Source organism: Amphiura filiformis, chromosome 20 (assembly GCF_039555335.1).
Source record: "Amphiura filiformis chromosome 20, Afil_fr2py, whole genome shotgun sequence".
NCBI classification, from domain to species: domain Eukaryota; kingdom Metazoa; phylum Echinodermata; class Ophiuroidea; order Amphilepidida; family Amphiuridae; genus Amphiura; species Amphiura filiformis.
The window spans coordinates 23,390,593-23,411,118 of NC_092647.1; positions in this window are offsets into that span (position 1 = coordinate 23,390,593).

The window sequence follows — 20,526 nt, forward strand, 5'->3', positions numbered from 1 at the left end:
ATGAGCAGATTACGTCAGTGTAATATCAGCCAATAGTAGAACATGAAATTATCACATTCCTGTGATTTCTAACAGCATGGTTTAGAATCATGCAAGATATGGCATATTTCCATCACATTGTTTTGATCATATCCCATAATGCACTATTCCAGAGGAACTTCCGCCACAGTCCGCCGGATGAGTGTTGTAAAAATGCATCATTTTCTGTTCTGTTCCTCTGGATACGGACATTTCGGCTGGTGCCTTCATAAGAGAAAAGGAATCATCTTAGCGATGCAGTTTATGAATAGTAATGGCGGACGATGACTAATACGTTTCCGAGGCAAAACAACTATTTTCTAGGCTTAATTGACATGGCAAAAAATTCCATGCGGGTTAAATCTAACATTTAATATATTTCATAGACATGAAGGTGAAAAACTAAAGACGGGACAATACTCTCGGGGTTCGTTTCAAGAACGTTAAAAAACATGTCCTAATCTCTAACATAGATATTCTACATCACTCTGTTATTGCATCACTAATAATTACACATTTGTAACATCGATGGACTTTACGATAATCCATTATGAAATCAGTATGAACATAATTATTTCTACAAAATAATCGCAAAAACCATAAGTTGCACACGATCTATGAGGTAGGTGTACTACGTCATACCCCCTTGGAATAATGCATGATGGGAAGAAGGAAAAATAGATATGTACGGAATATTCTCTACTTCGGTGGAGAGAATAATTAGCATTCCATGCGGTAATGCCTATATAGTTTCTTACTCTATGTATAAGAGTATGTTCTTCGCGTAGATGACTTATTTTGGAGAGTTGAGACCCCGCAGCAAATCTTAATGAGGAGTCTGGCTCAAGAGCCAAGGAAATGAATTAGTCACTTCAACCTGTTGGTGTAATTCTGGCACGACCATGTTATCGTCGATTATCACACGTATGTGATCGTGGTGATATTCAAAGTATCAAATCAAAATGTCAACTATAAAAATTTCTCACCATCGGCGAGATTTGTTTACCACTTAAAAAAGGAGGGGGAGGCGTTTTGCGTAATAAACAACCTTTTAATATCCTATTCTCCGTTAGGTTTTAACACTAACACAACACAAACAGACATTCCTCACTAATAAATCTAAATGTGCTCATGTTATAACAATTTGATTAATACAGACGTGTACATAATCTTGTTAGCTCCAATTAGATACCACATTTGCTACCAAAAGCTTTAAATTGTAATTGTAATGGACTGTGTGATCGCTTTGTTTTGCAACCTTTGACAATGCACCAGATTTCACTGGCATCAGTATTAGTCAATTTAGTGTTTCTGGTAGCAAATGTGGTGTCAAATTGGACCTAACAAGATTTTACACAGGGCTGTATCAATCTAATCCAGCCAGTTTAGATTCAAGGTGGTTTACATAAATGAGGACTTAATATATATGTAAACCGTATACTTCAGATGTAACGTTTAGCAAAAGTATGACCCATATCACTCATTACCAATCGGACAAACATCGCTATGATCTTGGCAGAATGCCAAAAGTTAAAATAAAGTTGAAGAAGGAAAATAGGGCTTCACATCACCATTAAGTTGACCTGTTTGTCCTTCATATAATACTGCCTCTGTAGCATATTGTTAATCCTGAATGATTGATACACTTCTATTCACCAGTAATTCGAGAAAATTCATTACTAATGGGCTATTCCATTTAAAACCCAAACTGCCCCTGTGAAATATTCAAATGGAATGATCACATGAGGCAGCTGCATTTGAAACGTACCCTCCATCTGTGGAAGTTGAATCTTTCTCAGAGGGTATATGAAATTCAAAAGGAGTGCCTAATGGGTTCATTCCATTTGAAATTCAAACTACCCCTGTTGAAGATATTTCCAAAATTGTTCAAAGGGTTAGTGTGGATTTTAACTGGAATAACCCAATATGATACTAATTGATATTCGGCATTCTGCTAAATAAATAACGAATAAAGTATCAAAGATGACTTGTGCTGAATTGGAGCCAATATAATATTCTCTTGTTTTGGATCAATGTTTCGTAAAATCCTTCAATGTACGAGGTTTTTTTAAATGTTTTTAACACTTTAGTCCCCCCAAAATAAGTCCGTTTTCCGTGTAATCCCCGACTCCCCCCCCCCAAAAAAACCAACTTTGATGGCAATCTCTATTTGGTAACCTGAAGTTCATGGGTAACCTGAATGACAGGGTTTGAAAACCATGAGTATGTACAGAAGATATTTTCTTTGCAGATTGCAGGACTATGTTGGTTCACGTGGTTGAGAACAATAAATAGTAGACTAGCGGAACCGTCGTCTGATCCATGCGCTCTAATTAATAGCAATAAGTGATAGTTTTGATCATTGGCCAATGAAAGGAATCGTTACACAACTAACAATCTAATTCATTAGTCAATACCACTCGTCGCACTCTAGTATTTATACTCTCGTCGAGTTAGTGTATGTCTACGCTGGTGCTTGAGCGATCGCTCGCGATTTACACTTGTGCCCAATGCAATGCGCACTAACATCACTGACTCGCCGAGAGTAAAATTACTTACATATCTTACATTTGTATCTAATTGTTCAGCAGCTTCCATTTGGCTGTAACGATATACCCAAGCTTTCATGAGGTCCAGTAAATTTCTGCCGTACGGGCCATCTAGCGCCCTCAATACGTCATCATCTGATACTTGTCTTTTGCCAAAGAATGTGCCTGTTTGGTATCGAACTGGTATACCGCCCTCGCATACTGCCTGTCTTGTATCCAATAATGCGAGTAAAACACAGAGAAGAGCTGTACATGTTATCATCCGCATGATTTATATGTGTTGTTTGCTGTAAAGAACAAAGGTAGTACATACATACTTAGTTTAATTATCTAATTTATCTAACATTGTTATAAACCACGTAGATAAAATAAAAAACATGTTAGTATTGGTAAATGTTTACATCTGCAATGCACTTAGAAACAAACATGAAAAAAGTGAATTTTCATAGAAATAGTCAGTTTGTTAGCCTTATCGCCCATCCCCACTACGACCTCATCGAAACGGAAATTGGTAGCAGTTGAAACCTGCTTTATTGCATTTACCATGTGCAGTTGCGTTTCGGGCAAAACTTCCAAGGCCATAATTCCCACTTAGATGGGCAAATAATGGGGTTAATACTGGCCCAAAACATAATTTGTCAATTGCATCGCGGTAATTCCAGCCTGGGTAAATCGTAATTCACCCGTGCCACCGGTCGGTTATCTACACTGACCATGTGAAATATCAGTGAGGTTGAACATAATATTTACCAGATACTGCAAGAAGACTATACCAGAAGAGATGAGATATTTGGTTAGACTTTGGTTAATATACCAAGCATTTCACAACCATCAATATAAGTAGTATACACCCAATCTACACTTCCAGATCTATTCCTGCCGACCCCAGAGGTACTGCACTACTGCCCAGCTACTTTGTGGCTACTCTAGAGTACTAGTGCAGTGCTAATCCAGTTGCAGTGTGTGTACTGAGCATGTGATTCCGAGATGTGTACTTTATAAATATACCCACGCGGGTAAAATAGAAGAGGCAGCGCAAGAGTGTACCTCTGGGGGCGGCAGCAATAAAGCCCCCGTCAGACTTTACTGCCGCTTGCCGCTGCGGCAAGCGGCAGGGCGTTTCAACCAATGGCAAACCTTGATTGTGTCCGTTTGTCTGCAATGCGCGTACGCCATGCCGCTCAGCGGCAAGCGGCAGGGTAGTATGAAACCAGCATGAGAATCTGGTAGTGTCTCCCACATGTCTGTCCATTGGTCAAACAAAACTGTTGATTTTGTCCATAACTCATCTTTGTTTTAACTTTAAATTAAATACTTACTGCGCGCTCAAACATGTGGCGTGTCTTGTGGGTTTTGTGTAAACAAATGATGTTTACCCTTGTCAATTTGTCAAATTCATTGTGCCGCAAAAGAGCACACATTGGCTTTTTCTGCGCATTACTGTCATACTTTGAAGTCGCGAAAATATTTGTGCTGATTACCAAATACCCCAACCCTAAAAACCCTAACCCTAAACTCCGTAAACGAGGACTGGACTCAAGTCTAGCAAGTTGCACCCTATTCGGTAATGTACCATAAGCTGCATTTTCGCCCGTATTAGGTATCGAAATTCGTATTTGTGTGACGTATTTAGATTTAGGAGTTACACAAAGATGTATTATGGTCAATTGTTGGTGCTTGTATATTGTTTGTGCTTATCTTTTGTTTTAGATAGCAGATGTTAAACAATAATCTAAACATCTGCCAAAAAGTAATTACCCCCCTTACCATACTTATATAAGCCTTCTATTATTTTCCGGAGAAATAATAACTCAAAATGTATGCATACAAAATTTGGACTGTAATAGCAATATGAAACTCAGCTTTGTTTTGCAAATTTGGATACCTCATTTGTCTTATTAGCCCAACATTTGTTACCATGGTGACCCTTTGAATGAAAAACACCCATATTCAAAAGTTGCACCTACACCAATTGAAAATGTTGCTTTTGTTGCTAGAGTGCCTGGTCATCACTGGTCACCGCGGGTCATCCTTGACCTGCCATGTAGAGAATCTAATGGTACACTGACTTGAGTAGTTTTTAGTGCAACTTTCGAAAATGCATCTTCTTCATTCAAGGAGTCACCATGGATGCAAACGTTGAGCTATGCAGACAAATAAGGTATCAAAATTTGCAGAATTAACCTGGGTTTGTTTTTGCTCTTTCATGTTTTTTAATTTAATACATAGATTTTGAGTTTTATCTGGTAATAAAGGGGTAATTACTTTTGCAAGGCGTTTACATAACAATGGAACTATTATATTGACATTAATAAAACATGCATGGGTGCACAAAGTGAAAAAGGGAATTCTACTCTATCTTCCTAATTTGTAAACAGTGATCCATTTATGAAAAACGTCAAATAAATGGATTTTTTATTAAGATATTTTGAACCACCATAATTGGTTATGCTTTCATTTCCGAATGATAAAATCTACATATTATTAATCAAGAAACAACAATCTAAGATTGTTTTAAAAATGAATAGGTATTTTACATGCATTTATCCCCACATTTATTCAACATTTAAACATAAATTAAATCAAACAACATAATACAAAACAGGTGGTATCTTAAGTTTATGTATAAACAATTATTAGAATACGTTACGAACAGGATATTAATTTTTCATGAAGCCGTCTCATAATTTGTTTTAGTGATTTATGTGTGAGTTAGAATTGTTTAAAAGTTCAAATCCCAATGCGGTTGAATCATGAAGATATGAAACGTAACGTAGAGTTGCGAATCTCTGGTGTTTTTGTTTGGTAAACAATGCAAATATGATTGTTTGTTTTTACATATCGTGTTACATTATTGTCAATATTGAACTTTTGTGATTGTTTTTATTATGTTATTTGGTAGAAGCAACATTACCAACATTATTTTTTATTTAAAGCCATAATGTACGATTTCATAGTATGAAATTTCATATATATTTTTTGACATATCTTTATATTATATTACACATGTCATAACGTACACCTAAATGGAACCTGCCAAATGGCGAACATGGTGCTTCATATTTCATGAATTATATCAATGCATTTACTAAATATTTGTGTTGTGCAAATTGTAATTTTTGGATCATCGGAAACACTTATTCCGTTTTGAAAGTTATATCATGATTATCGTTTTCATTATATTTTGCGTTTCTAAAAAAAGAGAAAACAAAAGGAGAAAACATTTGACACTGTAGATCTTGCGTCACTGGTAATATTATTTTGTAATATATCTATGACCTTTTTTGCTATATTGTTACGTTGTATAGTTGTGATATATGGGAGAGAAAGAGAAGCAATGACACAGATGGAGGAAGAGAGAAAGAGGAAGACGTGAGGCAAGTGGGAGGATGAAAGAACAGGCGACAAAGAAATATTTAAATTATCATTCAAACTCTTGATATTCAAACATCCAAGTTAATTAAAGAGAGAATAATTCTGGTTCGACGACTTCATAATGCTTGTAAAAAGTAGAGTCCAAAATAGTAATTTGATACAGGCTGTATCAAAATGATTGGTACCCATCGATTTTCAAGGGATTGTGGACAAGACTGCCACATCAAAATGCAAGAGTAGATCAAAATTGTAGTATAACGTTATAAAAGTAAATACATAAAATGAAACTAAAAATTCCGGTCATTTCCAGAGGATCCGATGTTGCATTTGGAAGAAAAATGATGGGCGTCAATCATTTTGATATAGACTGTATGACCTTTCCCGATGAAAGAAAATAATTTTGATTTTGCATTCATTCATATACTACAATTATGCATCTAATCTACTATCAATTTATGTTATTATTATATTATACCTCTTCTTAAGGGATTTTGTTTGAATTATTCCGTCTATTTGTAATATCAAATTAGCATTCCGAATAATGAATAATACTATTTCGCCCGACATTTCTTTCCTGTAGTAATTAAAAAGGATAATCTGCTGCTAGCGATATGACAACCTTATGTTAGACTAAGATATGCACCAAATTGAAAACGGGTTTGAACTTATAGTATGGGTGTCACAATCAAAGTCCCCGTGCTTTGTATGCTGTGAATTCTCGCATATTCATGAGGGTCAACCGTTCGATGGTGCGTGTCTAACAATCACGCGGCGTTGCGTGTCTTCGCGTATACGTGATAGAGCGGATCGTGTGTTCGCGAACGACCGTAAATTATCGTCTGTCGCACAACATGGAACGATCGGCCCTCATTATCGGGTGATGTTAGTGGTAAGTCTGTATATCTTTTGTCCATGGGTATCACATTTATAGCAGACCTCTATTTAAGTATTGTTTGACAAGTGTCTAATGGTGTTAAACTTTATTTACATACCATGATTTATTTCTTAACCCTGGCGTGCCTCCTGAAAAGTGAGTTGAGTTGAGGTAGTTGGGTTATAATGCATTTGTTCTGATGCATTTGTTAGTCACTCCAATAATGCATTTTCCACCAACTATAGCATCGCGATCACACTAATATACACATACATTTTTAGCTATTTTGAACTTAGATTTCCTTTTCTTTATCAAGCATCTTTTTCTGCCTTTTTGTGGTAATTTTTGTGTTTTTGTCCAAATTGAGGGCGCTATTTACATATATTTTTAATTGAATTTAGCCCAATAATATGGGTTATTCCTTTCATTTTATAATAAATAGTAGTTTGCAAATGTCCTTGCTATATGTTACTCATTATTATGTTTTAATAGCATTATTTTTTACACCTTATAATCTATATTACAAGATTTAAGATAAATAGCGCCATCAGTGTTCAACTTTGCTCAAAAATGAATACAGTTCTATATGCCATCAAACAGTAAAATGTAGTAGTGTGTAGTAAAATGAAACATTCAGAGTGTGTAAAAATGTGTCCAAAAATGTTGCACAAACCCTCTAAATCACTACGCAGTCTCTCTGCTACTACAAGACATGCACTTGGTGTATTCTTTTTAATTCTTAGTTTGAATATTCCTAAAATCACTCAAATTTATCCTGTAATTTTGAACAACGATAACAAATCTATTAAGTAATCAAATGACTATTTGCTTATTTTTCCTAAAGCAAAAGACTTAAACAAATCTCAAAAACAGGAAAAATATTTCAAAGTGTGTTTTCTTTCCTGTGGCCAATTACTAATAAACCAGAACTGGCCATTTTATTGATTTCGTCCTTAGCTACAGAAGCTTAAATTGAATATCTATGCAAATACGTTATTCTAGACACACTGTTTTTTTCTCCCCATAATCAGTAAAATAAACATTTTTATTAAATCTCTATATACGGTACAGTCAAACACTAGCCTTGGTGAATTAAACTAGGTTTCTTCCAATTTGAAACAATTCGATAACAATAAAATACTATATTGATTTTATGATAATTTTTTTTTACAAATGTGTCGTGCAAATTACAACTCATATTCTCGCCAATGCGAAACCTCTTCTTATATACATATGGAACCTAATATCTACCCGGATGGACGTGTATGATTTGAGTTCATATCTTTATTACAAAATTAAGAAAGTGATATATTGTTAATAACCTTTTTTTCTCGATCTATATCCATTCCCATGTTTAAGGATATTTGCCCTAAATGGTACATTCTTCTGTTTCCGGGACATTTTGCTCAAATTTCCGCTCTGACAACCCACGGTGATAAATATTGACGCCTACCTACACTAAGAATACAAGCCACTAATATTTCTTTAGTCATGGACAGCCATTAGAATATTAGTTCAATCTGAGAGTTTTACCCCAATAGAAAAATTGTAAAGCAATATTGCATGTCTTGTATTGCAACGCATTCTTAAGATATTGTACAGAAGAAATAAACTCTGCATATACCCTCGTCCTACGAAAGGGTCGAGTTGCTGCGATGTCCTCGCGATATCCATCCACAGCGTTAAGGGATCTGGAATGAGCGTTTTGAGCGTTTCGACAGTATTTTTTATGGGACATGAGAGCACCTCAGACGTATCGAATCGTATTCTGAGTACGAAGCATGTCTTTCTGATATCAAATGATTTTCACGATATAATACAAATTTTATGACAAATTATAAAAATTTGATATTTTTCAAATTTTGATATAACAGTCCTCGAAGTAAATTTTATAAATCTAATGATATATTCTTAAAGTGTATGTAGCTGGGAGGAAAAGCCGACGATCAATTGAAAATGTTGACCTTTCATATTGAAGATATTGATTTTTTCCCAAAAAGACCTAATTTTTTTTTGGTGTTTTGGGAAAAAATCCATATCTTCAATACGAAAGGTCAAAATTTTCAATTGATCGTCGGACACTTACACTTTAAGTATAAATCATCAGATTTATAAAGTTTACTTCAAGTACTGTTAAATATCAAAAATATCAATTTTTAATGATTTGCCATAAAATGTATTAAATTGCGAATTTCAAAAAATCTAAATTATTTGATATCAGAAGGACATTCTTCGTATTCAGAATGCAATTCGATATGTCTGTCCTACGATGCTCTAATGTCCCACAATAAATACTGTCCAAACGTTCATACCCCTTCCCTTAAATTACACAAATGTACCAGCCAAATGGCTTGCCATAATCGTAGGACTTCGTAAGCCAGCTGTACACTCTCAGACATGCATGTAGTAGAAGTGCCATAACTTTGTTGTTGTTCACGCAAGACATACACAAGTATATTATATGAATCTAGATATTAAATAAAATAGGATAACATCACAACAAAGTGATTTTCTTTCTTATTCTTGAGACTCCTGGAATACTATGAATGTGATTATTTGTCTGTTTGTTTTATTTTTGATATTGGTGTTATATTTTGAAATATTTCCCATATACAGCATCAAAATAAACCTGGATACAAGTGTTAATTAATCAAATGTTTCAGAACGATACCAGTCTAATTCATTTATTTTTGTAAGTATTGTTTAGTGATTTCTAAGTGAATCAGATTTATCTTGCACATTGACGATTTTGAAATGTTAGTGTTCTTACGAGGTTCATTCCAAAAGTTGTACCTTTACCCTCATATCTCATCTTCTGCATATAGTGGTCCTATTATGTTTCCATGAATGTAACCTAGGGTCTTGTCTATCTTGTGACAAAATGTTGTTTTAGTATGTATTTCCATTTGTTGTAGACAAAGTAAATATGAAATTAGGATTCGGTGTCACGGAAATTGAAAAAATCTATACGTGTATATAATTATGCTTACGATTCTTTAACCGTTTCCGATGTATTAAATCTAATTTTGGTTCTGCGGTCACCTACAAAAATCTATTAAAGGTATCAATATACAGTTGTCCTAATGTAGATGATATTCCAATGTATAATCATGGTGAGTGTAAAGCACCTACCATTTACAAAACCACAGTTATAAGAGCAGAGGTAGAACTTATTGAATGACCCTCGTATTACAAACTTTGTAACCCGTTTTATGTCTATACTTTCGCAATGTTTGTGCGAGCATGGAAGCCCGACACCAACACGTAAAGATCACACGCCTGGTATAGGACTTCTTCGTTTATTGCCTCTGTCTGACTTATTTTTCGAAATAACGTTAAATCGAAGCACACCCAACAGGTTATTATTGTGTGCAGAGAGAATTTGTTAAATGACACTCTTCTTATTATTCCGTACTATAATTTGTTGTTGTCATCAGAACCGGGGACTTATCTCACAGTGCATTAAAGCAGTCTTTGCAAAATGGCAGTCTTATCTGCCGGAATCGGGCATTTTGCTCCGTACGTATTGCAAAGTTATGCCAATAACTTGCGTATGTGACACAATTACAACATTTACGTAGAATATCGCGGAATGCATTTTAAATTTCAACGTATTCGCGCCGATTGCAGGAAGCATTTGTCATAACTAATCATTCGGTTAAAGGAATAATATTCCAATAACTTTACATTTGGTTGGAAATGCAATATTGCTTTCAAAACGTTATGCACTTATACACTGATGTGTAACTACAATTTCACAGGAACTATGGGTGGTTTGTTAATGGTAAATTTCAATACAAGTTGTATCCTAATGTCATGTGTAATTTATGTAAGCAATGTTAAAATAAAGTGTTTGTGAAATTCATTGTGCAACTTTGGGGAAACCCTATAGTTATAATGCAAAATATTAACAAAAACGGAAGTAACAGTTCATTTACACCATGAATGCTACAATTCCATGATAAGGCAAGCAGTGTAAACTCAACACAAGCTATCTACGAAATATTTTCCTTGTAAGAACAACTGGAGCAGTTCACATAGTGACATATATTTATGCATGTGACTCATGTTTCTGCTAGATTACTCACAATAATAGCAACACAGTAAGCACAAAAATGTACTTAACCTTGTGTTTAAAAGGGCAGATAACGTTTGAACGTCAAGTTATATAAATGGTATAAAGGTTTTTGATAGCATTTGAAAAATATTGACCAAAACTGCCACAAAAGATTGTAACACAATGTTTTAACCCTATAAGTACGAGGGGTACCATATTGTTTTAACCCTATAACTACGAAGGGGCCCAAGATTTATTACCTCCGACGGTCCTAAGGTAATCATAGATCTACCCTTTGCGCTCATTTTAGTAAGAACATTTTTTACCCCAGTACCTTACCGGGGTTGCAACAAAAATTACCGGCAGACCTACTGAAAATTACCATAGAGGGTCAGACCTACTGACCCCTCACATTATGACGTCATATCGACATAATGTGGGAAATGTTTGGACCTGTTTTGGCATCACACAATAGAAGAGACCCATAGCTATACATTGGTACAACATATAACGGTATATGACGTTTATAATAATATAGCTCAGTAGTTTTAGGGTTAAATGTTGCTAAAATATTGTTCATGTTCTTTGCACATTGCAGAGAACATTTATTTTTTATTTAATGTTTTAAACATCATTATCATCATTATTATCGCCGTTTCCTTTTCCGTCTTCTTCTTTTCTATTTTTCTTTACTACTACTTCTTCTTCTTCTTCTTCTTCTTCTTTTTCTTCTCTATCATCTTATTCCTTTTACTCCTCTTGCACCCGCTTATCTTTGATATTTACATCATTGTCTCGCTTTACATTACTCAATGTAAGAAGTAAGGAGTTTGTTAAGTTGAATCAACATTCACGATGAAGTACCCGCCCCTGGTAAAACTACAATACGCTTGAAGTAATGAGTGCCATGACCTTGTGGGGATATTTCATACAAACCTTCCCCTAGTTACATTGTAATCCATTATCACGTGGGTTGTTGCATTCAGGTAAGTAAGCTAATTGTGTCATTATACATGTACTTATTATTCGTTCAGAATACTTTTGAGTTTAGACTTGAGTTTTTAAACTCAACTTAAAAGCGTAACACGTGGTTCTCACAATCACTTGTGGCGCGATAATCACATTGAGTTTTGTAATGTTGATGAAGTAAAGTAGGCTTTTGTTTGGTTGGTCTATTTTGATTAATGTATAACGCTGTGGTCATTTTATTCTTCTTCTTCGTCGTCGTCGTCGTCGTCTTCTTCTTCTCCTCCTCCTCCTTCTTCTTCTTTTTCTTCTTCTTCTTCTTCTCCTTAATCATTTGTCTAGCATCATTCTTATTCTTTTTTCCTCCTCTTACACCCAGTTTATCTTTAATATTTACATCATTGTCTCGCTTTACATTACTCAATGTAAGAAGTAAGGAGTTTGTTAAGTTAAATCAACATTCAATATGAAGTACTCGCCCCTGGTAAAACTACAATACGCTTGAAGTAATGAGTGCCATGACCTTGTGGGGATATTTCATACAAACCTACCCCTAGTTACATTGTAATCAACTATCACGTGGGTTGTTGCATTCCGGTAAGTGGGCTAAACGTGTCATTATACTTATTATTCGTTATTTATTCAGAATACTTTTGAGTCTAGGTACATAAGCGTAACACGTGGTTCACACAACCACTTGTGGCGCGATACTCACATTGAGTTTTGTAATGTTGATGAAGTAAAGTAGGCTTTTGTTTGCTTTGTCTATTTTGATTAATGTATAACGCTGTGGTCATTCCATTAGGTTTGTCTCGGTTTGATTAATGAATAACGCCCTGGTCACTCCATTATGTGGTCAATATGGCACGACGTGTCCATTAGTCCGGATACATCGTCTGTGTTCTAACTTGTAATCAAATAATTGATCTCATGTTTTAGTGCGCTGACCGGGCCATTTATTTCATTGAATGTTTTCTTCAAAGGAAAAAATGAAGAACGAAAACATTGTTTAAACATGCATGACGATTGGAATAACATGAAAAAGGCGAACGTCCATATATATTCCTACAGTGTAATTAAGAGAGTATAATCACTACCTAGATCTCAAAAAAGTTTTACAGAATGTTTCTGGATTGTTTGAAGAATGTTCCTGGATCGTTTTAAGTTTTTACAGTCTGCTTTTTCACGTATTTGTTCTGGTTTCATACGGAGATATGACAAAGAGATATCCGTTAAAAACAAAAGGTTTAGCAAAACTCGCATTTACATAACTATCTTACACATACATGACATACGCACACATACAGAAGGAATACACTATCGCAATGCCCCAGTATGTAAGTCAACAGCCAGGAAAGACACCCCAATCTACAAAGGTAAAAGCGTAGATACCGAGATGACGCGAAAAGGTAATGGATAAACATATATGCAAGCTTACTTCCATCACAGTCCCATGAATTATTCTTACCTCCCCTACTTCAAACTTATAAACACATCAAGTGGCATGAGCCCTCCAGAATAAAGCAATTTGATGTGGTCTCTTGAGCGCTAAAACACATCGGTTCAAGCATCTGGAAATGAAGACCTGAGCGCAAGAAGATCGTAAGTCCACTTGGCCCCTCAACATGTATACACTCAAGTTGCGTATAGTTTGGTAATGTTTTATACATGTTCAGGGGCTAAAACAAATCTTTCAAAACCTTTCGTGATGTTTTCACCCTGAAACGTGTATTAAACATCATAAAACCCTAAGAAAAAATAACCATAGTGTATACATGTTGAGGGGCCAAGACGACTTCCGGTCTTCTTGCGCTCAGGTCTTTAAATGCGCAACTCTTACTACCACGATGGGCAGTCATCCGATTAAAGATTCAACTTTGAAAGTAACTTTCTACTAACCAGTATAGGATTTGAATCCACCGAGTCCAAGTCATCTAGTCCAAGTCCACGGTAACTCAAGTTCAGACTTAAATCTTGTGCTTGTTAAAAATTGTAACCAAATGGTGGATTTTCACTGCACTATAACTGGTTATATTTCCCATATTAAAAAAAAACTGCATTATTTTAAAGCTAGACGAAGAAATCTAACATTGTGTTCAATTTAGATAGGTGTTTTTTATGCATTTATTCTCACATAACGAATAATGCACCAATAATTGGTTGAATTTGTTCTCGTATTTTTAAAAGTAAAAAGTTTACAACCCAATCGTCTTCGTCTCTCCATTTTTCTTCATCAAAAATAATTTTTATACCAGAAGAAAGCTCATATTTATCTCATTACACTAGTTTAAAGCTCGATATATTTTTCTTTTAGAAGGTATGAACAAAAGTATTGCGAATTGTGAAATACCACAATATAATATATGTATTATCCTATGGGACATTATGATACACGTTTTTGCATCTCATATCAAAACCGCTGGAGCAATACAACTCAAATGAAAATTTGGAAACATATTGTTTTAATGCGAGGCCTCAATGTCAGCAAATAGAACATGAACAAATTGGATCAAGCCCTTTAAATCAACCAACCTGAATCTACAATAGAATAAGTAGCTATGAAGGTTAAGTTCATGAATAAACAATGATTAAAATACATTCTAACAGGATATTAATTTGCAATGACTCTCTCATAATTTCATTTGTTGATTTATCTGCAAGTTTCCAATTGTTTAGAAGTTTAAATCTCAACGCTGTTACAGCATGACAGTATGAATAGCAACATAGATATACCAATCTCTGTCGCATTGTTTTGTGAACAATGCAAATATGACTATGTTTGTTTTTACATATCTTACCTCAATGTAAAATATTGATTCTTACAGTCAATATTTTACTTTGTTGGCTGTTTGTATTACGTCATTAAGTAGCATTATTATTATTTTCAACGCTATTTTCTTTTTTTAAAAAATTAACAAAAAAAACCAAAAAGAAAAAACAAACAATATTATTTAAGTTGCTGCTTTTGTTTCATAAAACCTATGATGTTTTATTTAGTGATCCTGTATATTGTTTAAACAACTTGTATTATTGGAAACACTTATTTCATTTCTAACCACGAAGTTTTAAAACCGTTGAAGAAATGTGTATCTTTTCATAAGCAATTATAAATATACAGAAACGACTAGAGTTTAACTCGCGAGCAAATTGGTTAAGTTAATTTTGTCCCTGAAAATAGGGCTTCAAAATAAAACATGTCTGTTTCCTGTAGGCCGCGAGCATTTCCTTTTTTTCTTTTTTTTTTAGAGAGAATTTGAAATTCTCATACATTTTGTTTACAAGAAATTTGAAAGCACTAAATATCCTATAAAAATCAATCTATAATTGCCTAAGCTATAAATATTGATATCTAACATATTCTGCACTGATTTGATGATACACACCTAAGTAAATTAATTATGATTTTGATCGACATGAGACTCATTTAGCTTGATCGCATCACAAATGCTGTTAAAAGTTACCTACATACTCTGATCTTTTCATTTTACCCAGATGTCCTTTTTCCAAAGTGAGTTGAGATTTTCGGGTTATAACAGATTTTTTAGATGTAGGTCAAAATTGGACAAAATCCCAAAAATAATGCATTTTCCTTCAGCTATTGCACCAAATGCAATCTTTTAAACGGATATTAGATATGCGTGTGACATCTTTTTTTTTTCGTTATGAAGTTCGCACTCAGTTTACGTTATACAGGGTGTAACAATAAAATTTGTACAATTTTGAAAATAGAATGACACAAGTATGACGCTTCTTTTTTGGTTTGATTTTTGGTCTATCAAGATAATTTCTTTAGCCACCAGCTAAGCGTTGTCCCAATATAATCGACGGTATACAAGTGAAGATATGACCAATTATGTAACCTTGTCTTAAAACCGCTTGGGCCACTTTTGACTAAGTGTTATAAAAGTGACTGAATAGAGTTGAACCATGGACCAGTTGGACGATGCTCTTATGATAGGTAGTTTTAAACAATGGAGTATTCGAAGTTGTAGAAATGATTACATAATATATATAGAATATCTCCTAAACCCTGACATAACAACCTCATTTACTAGGAATCGTGGCTGCAACTCAACAACATCAACCCCAAATCACGTTGGAAGAGCGTATTTTTAGGGTTGTGACATTCGGTAGCACATGGGAAAACATGGAAACCATAAGATTGTTAATAGCTCAATTTTCAAACTCAAGTCTTCCATCAAGTCATACAATTACATATAACTATGAGTATGTAGAATTTGTTAACAGAAATGCTGGCATTAGTGGTCGCCCCAGAACAGATAGAAGCCCAGCTGAACTTAATTTCAAAATCGTATTGTTTTGTACTTATGGATGCAAAAAACTGTTCTCTATTGTACCAATGATGTCTCAGGGATATGAGAAGTTACTTTATTTATAAGATAATTTGAGAGAAATGTCATGACTTCATTTATAGATATTAAAGAAACATCATATTATTATTAAGTTCATGTTAATTATTATGAAGAAACACCACTTATAATTCTTTTGTGCCAGTTCTTGATGTTTAATGCACGATAAGCATATCTACGCGGTTCACACTTGATATGCACAAACATTGCAAAAGTGGCCCAACACGTTTTCTGGAAGATTTAATTGATCGGACATAACTTTTGAATCCAAGCTAGTAAAGAAACCAACTAAACGTCTTCTTTAAGCCAAGATAATACTGATTGTATTGCATATAACATGTGTGCCACAACTCTTTTAGTTTTTTCCTGAGATATCAAAACGCAATTGTACAAATTTTATTGTTACACCCTGTAGCTATATAGCTATTTAAATATTGATATTTTTGGGTATAAAAAATTATACCAAACATCTCAGCTCATGTAAAATGAAGGGTTCGGAGTATATAGACAAATGTTTTAAAAACCTCGACATTTCTGCTACTACAAGACATACACTTAGTGTGCTTCTTCTTGATTTAATCATTTTAATGTCACCAAATTCTTCCTATAGTTTTGGACAACGTTACCAAATTTTCCCCTAAGCAAAATAAACAAACATCTAAGAAATCATTTTTGTGTTTACTTTTTGGTGCCAATTACTACATGTAATAATCTACTCAGATATCCGGATAGAAGCGTCGTTTTAGTCATCCACATTTCTTACAACGTTTAGTAAGTGATTGTTAATAACCTTATTTTTGGCTGGATCTATATCCATTCGCATGTTTTAAGACATTTAGCCTAAATGGTACATTCTTCTGTTTCCGGTACATTTCGCTCAAATTACCACTCTGACAAAACACAGTGATAAATATTGACGCTTTCCTTCACATAAGAATACTCGTCAGAATATTGTTTTACAATATTTTTTTAAATAGTCAAGGGTAGCCATGAGAGTATTAGTTCAATATTCTGAATGGTGAGTTTTACCCACATAGAAAAATTGGAAAGGAATATTGCATATCTTATATTACACCGCATTCTTAAGATATTGTACAGAATAAATAGACGCTGCACATACCCACGTCCTACGAAAGGAGAGAGTTGCTGCGATGTCCACGCGATATCCATCTACAGCGTTAAGGGGGTACTACACCCTTGTGGTAAATTTGTTACTATTTTTGCATTTTTCTCGAAAAATAATAACACACTGGTAACCAAAGTTATGTATATTATAGGGGCAAGAAATTCAATTACTTCACTGAAATTTCAGTGACTCAAGACAAGCGGTTCAGTATATATGACAGGAAATGAGGTATATTCTAGCGGTACCTCTTTTTTTATTATAAATAACGTACCGCTTGTCTTGAGTCACTGAAATTTCAGTGTAGTAATTGGATTCCTTGCTCCTATAAAATACATAACCTTTTTTACCACTGTGTTATTAGTTTTTGAGAAAAACGAAAATATACATAAATTATCGAAGGGTGTAGTACCCCTTTAAATACACAAATGCACCATCCAAATGACTTACCATAATCGTAGGACATTTTTTTGCTCTCATTTTAGTGAAAACAGAATTAACATACGCCTTAACTTCGGTGTACGGCCAAAAAATGATAATACTACCCTTTTGAAAGTACCACCCTTTTCACCTGGTATACTCAAACGATCCTAGTTGCACCCAAATAACTTTAGCTAATCGTAGAGCCATCTTTTGCTCTTATTTTAGTAACAAGGTTTTTAAGAACAAGGTTTTAAGACAAAATCGGAGATTGGAATAAAGTGAAGCCCACCAAAGGTTTTCACAATAACAATTTTCGCACTAGTGAAATCATTCTAATGAATAAAATGGACCCCATTTGGAAATAAGTTGACATATTTATCCAACTTCATTGGTTATCCTGGCTTATTGACCTTGTGTGTATCTTGTGTAATGTCGCTTTGTTTTGCCGAATAAAAGATAAATAAATATGGGCTTTCAACTTGGTAGTTACGTTAATATAATAGGTTAATATAGTCAATAGAGCATATTTTATTTTCACAATAAAGAGTTTCGCTCTTGTGAAATCTTTCTAAGGAATATGGACTTTAAACATGATAGTTAGGTTAATATAGTCAATAGAGAAGTATTTTCTGATAAAGAAAACTGTTTGATAACTCTTTTCTTATGTCATTATGAACGATAGACTTATTTTACAGTACATTTAAAGCTATCTTTGCAAAAGAAGGCAATCCTATCTGCCAAAATCGGTGATTCTGTTCAGTAAATATATATTGCAAAAGATATGTCAACGTATGTGACACAACCGCATATTTGGTGATATCTATGCAATGTCGAATTAAAATAGTGTATGATTAATGTTTCAATAACTTTTAACAATTTTCCATGAAGTAAGTCATTCGTAAGACATTTTAATATAATAATCCAAACACCAATCGATCATTTCTCTTATTTTGAGGTTTGGAACACAAACTGGTTAGTTATACACCAAGTGAGTGGGGTTTTTTTGTTGTTGTTTTGTGGTGGTTTTTTTATTACCTTTTATTATATACACTGCGAAATACAGCTATTTATGAAATATTCGGGGAAAATGTGTTGTTATTTTTGGTTCATTGAATAAATTCACATGAATACTGCAGGTTATAAAATGTCTTTTGATATAAGTCCTCTTTATATGAGATGGCTTCCAAGCATCTTTTGCCTATACTGTTGACAAGAGTTCAAGCTGTTGGTCAAGCTGGTTCCACGCATACTGCAGGATGTGTTGCCAAGTCCTGCAATGTGGTGTTGTCCTTACATGTCCGCTTCTAACAAGCTGAGTCATTGAAGTTTTGAAGCATTCAAGGAAAGGACCAATGAAATAAAGGTATTGGGTTCCAGCAAAATAGACTAAAGCAAACCAAAAAAAGAACTTTTGGTTCATTGATTTAATTATTCAGGTTACTGGTCTTTCTTCCTAATAAATTCAATCAGAATGACAAACATGTTTGCATTCAAAAAGCCAATGTATAAAAGTGCAACTTTTGTTTATGCATGAAATTTCAAATGGCTATCACTGAGCCATAAAACATGCGTGAAAACCAAAATAATACCTTACCTTACGTTATTTTAACAAAGCAGTTCTGATGACTTTCGATAGGAATGCGACGAATATCATTAAAACCTAATACCTACAGATGCACTAGATGGCTGCTCTGGGGAAAGATTGAAATTTGTTCAAAACATATAAACATTTCTTTTTGTTTTAAATAAAAGTGTATGTAGGCAAAGGTAACTTTTGTTTGGCCGAATTTTATGTAATTAGCTGTGTTTCTCAGTGAAGAAGATAAAAGGCAGCAACAAAAACTCGCTCACTTGGTGTATAACTAAATCAGTGTTCAAAATCCGTCATTTTAGGTAAAATTCACAACATTATGAACACCATAATGTAAACCTATGGAAACTATCAAACACCATCTCCCGACACACCCCAATTAATATTTAGCCCATGCAATAAGTGCACACCCCGTGCAGACCATTCATTGAATTTTGCGAAAAAAATATGCCATAATTAATGTCAAGACTATATGTGTTAAGTCTGGTTCGAATGTTGTCTACAATTTATCCATCAAAGTTAATACATTGTAAGCAACTATGCTCGCACAATTCGTTGTATAACTCGGGGGAAACCCAATAGTTGCAATATACTGCAATAACACGACAAGAAAATGTATTGCTTGGAGCGATGTCATAAGGAAGTAACGGCTCCGCTGTTCATTTACACCGTTAATGCTACCATACCCATATAATGCAAGCAGTGCGAAAGCAACGCAAGTTATCTACGTAATATCTTCCTTTCAAGAAGAATTGGAGCAGTTCAGAAGTGACACCTATGCAAGTGATTAGAATGTTTCTTCACGTTTCTGCTAATTGACTTACAACAAATAGTAACCCGGCAAATACAATACAAAACGTTTTCGTAACATTTGCAAAAGGATGCAAAAAGGTTGCCAGAATCAGTTTGAAATGTTGAGTTATCTAAAGGTTACATGGGAAGATCCGTTATTCCGGAACTTTGTTTTACGAGGATAGACACTCGTCCTCTATTCTGTTTCTTCTTCTCCGTTTCCACTTCATCCACCGCATTTTTGGCCCTTATAATTCACCATCATTACCTGCATTTTTGCTCCACCGCTTTCTTCTTCAACATAATAATTTTTTTTAAAAACTTTTATCATATTTTTCTTCATCGATTTACCTCGTTTGTTCTTCTTTTGACTTTTCTTATTTATATT